Below are 3,096 nucleotides of genomic sequence, written 5' to 3'. Positions count from 1 at the left end.
AGCTTGCTATGGCTGCTTAGAGAAAGGCAAATTATGAGGAAGAAGTCACCTTGAACGATTTGTAATCAGTCTGCTGCTGGAGAGACCAGCTCCGCAGGATTCATTGGACCTGAATAGGTGGTGTGGATTCAGTGAAAAAAGAAAGACACGGGCCACAGATGTCTACTGCAAGTGTGGACACCAACCACATGAATCTTGCTTTATTTATATGTTTTACTTAATCTTTTACATGATGATTTATCTTTTAATCAAAACATTTCTTATTCCATCTCTATAGAAAAATAAAAATCAAAATGTTCCAAAGCACTCATGCTGTGACAAAAACACCCACTCATGCATCAATAGTTCACCCCAAAGCCTGTGGCTTGTGGCCAGGAAACTATACAATAGCAGCATGCTTGGCTTTAAGTGCTTGGCTTTAAAACGTCAGACTTTTGGTCTGAATCATAAACATTAACCTTCTTAGCTTACAATTTAACCCTTTTTAAATCTTACTTATACTTACTACTCAATTTTAATAACATTGACTAGTTATGGTTAACAATTTAATATTGCTTATACTCTATATTGATCATTTTCATTTATAATCAAAATCACAATGTTTATAATATGAATATTATAAAATTTAACTGTAAATCTTTATTAAAATTCTGTTATTGTTGCAAATTTTGTGTTACAAACTGATTTAAATAAAACCTATTAATATCAAAATTTGTTTGTGTTTCTCTACTATTTAACTTATTTATTTTATAATGAAAACTTTTATTTCCCTGGCAATAGACTTCAGGAACAGCACAGGGGATAAAGTGAAAAGTTAAATGATCCTACTCAAACTAACAAAAACGCACTATATCATTCTTTTTATACTAGGGAAACAGCATGTTCTTGGTAAATCAAGTGAAACTGTGAGAATGGGGAAAAACAAAGAAATCTGTAACTGGTTATAATCAAATAGTTGTAAACACCATTGTACTTGGACCCACCATCTCCCTGGGGGATGTGGATAGAAATCCAACATAATAACTTCATTCTACATGCACAAAAGCATGATCACAACTATAGAACTAGTTATTCTAAAATTATGGGTCAATGCACACACCACTAACAGGAAAAATCAGCAACAAAATTAAATCGGGCCAACCTATACTGGGAACATGCATCAAAAACACCTTTAGTACTGACAATGCCCTTTAAATAAACCAATTAATTCTGACACATATTTAACATGTCCTTTGAGAAACTCCAGGGCCCTTGGAATTTCCCAAAGCCATGCCAAGCCAAAAGGTTGGGCTTTTTAACTTTGGAAAACTTTGTCAAGTAACAAAAGGCGAACAGACATGAAATTCCATGGATCCGTGCCACACACGCGGGATCCCCTTGCAGCCTAGCTGAACAAGGGGTGTCACCCCTCAGGCTCCCATACCCTTCCCTATAGCAGGATGGCTCTCAACAGTCTACCTGAGGTTAAAACATTTATTCACAGCAAAATATCTGTCTATAAGGGCTCTCTACAAGTTACCCCTACAGTGTCAGCCACTCAGAGTGATGCAGTCACCTGGTTGCAATAGGAAATTGTCCTGGACTCAGGGTATCTAGTAGAATGGGTGTAGCTCTCAACCTCAGAGCTCTTGAGAAGATCTGGTAGCCCCAGACCTAATAGAACTCAAAAACCCATGCAACTACAAGCATTCAAATAACGTCTCAGCTAAAAGAAAAATGAAAAAGCAGGAAAGGGAGAAAAAAATTTATACTTTTTTGAGCATAAACTGCTTAGGAATTTCAGGGAGGGCTAAGGGAACATTTAATTAAAAAATCTTAAGTGATAACTTCTGTACATCAGGTACCATAGTAAGTGCTATTAAGAATACAAAGAATAGTAAGACACACTTAGTAGGAAGATAGACACACTCACACATACACATGTGCACACATACACACAGGCACACATACACACACATGCACTTAAACATAAGCAGTAGAGACTGAAGAAAACGCCATAAGATAGACATAAAAAAAGTTCTATCTGTGTTCAGATATAGAGATGGAATCAAAGATTATTGGTAGAAAACTAATGTTTTAAGATGACTTTGAATGAAGCCTGGATCTTGGTCACTGGACTTAGAAAATAAAGCTGTGGGCTGAGGGACGAGCATGGCCCCGTGACAGACTGGGAGGTGCAGGCCGTGTCCGCAAACATGAAACGCAGGTCAAGAGGGGTTAAGCCAGGAAAAATAGACTAACATTAGATTGCAGAGAATCTAACATGCAATTTTTTTATTATTATTTCAGAAAGAATCTTTGAATATTTGCAAGCAAGGGAATGAATGTCCGTTTATTAGAAAAAGCTGTCAGTATCAGCAAAATGGAGGTGAGGAAATGGGAAAGACAAAAGGCAAGACATTCAGCCTCTAGTTAACAGTACCGTACTGTGCACTTAACGTTGTGTTGAGAGAGTGTATCTTACGTGAAACGTTCTCACCACAATGAAACAGAAAAAGGAATAGCAAAATTATCAAAATAAATTTCTTAAGATGAAAAAGAAGAAAATTACTGGAATAGTCTAGACGGGAAATCATGAGGCCTTAAACCAGAATAGTAACAGAAGTTGAAAGTGGAGAATGGATTCTTGAGGTACAGAATGAATAGAATTTTCACACATATCTCTTGTGAGAGGGAGAGATGAAAGAGATTAAGATGACCCTTAGATTTCAAGAATAATAATATTACTAGCAAGTCCAGGGAACAGAGATGAAAGAGAATACTCAACAGAGGAGAAAAATAAATTCAGTTTGGGTTATTTTGAAACTTAGTTACATTTGAGTATCTACATGTCTATCTCTATAACCAAAAATGTCTCTCTTTTTCCTCTTTTCATGGCCAGTGGCCACAGTCACTGCTGCCCCACACACCAGGGCATGCACACGTGTGTACGCACACGCACAAACACTAGGCATGCTAAGACATCAGCACAGAGGTGTGCATCAGCATTCCCTGCCTCTCCCTCCCCAGCAGGTGGCAGTATCTCATTAACAAAGCAGCATAATTTTTTCATTAACGATTTTATTTTACTACTGCCCCCTTTTACCTAAATCCCAT

This window comes from Galeopterus variegatus, unplaced genomic scaffold (genome assembly GCF_000696425.1).
Source record: "Galeopterus variegatus unplaced genomic scaffold, G_variegatus-3.0.2 Scaffold443, whole genome shotgun sequence".
In the NCBI taxonomy this organism is placed as follows: Eukaryota; Metazoa; Chordata; class Mammalia; order Dermoptera; family Cynocephalidae; genus Galeopterus; species Galeopterus variegatus.
The sequence above is the reverse complement of the archived record's forward strand: the minus strand, read 5'-3'. Positions refer to the sequence as shown.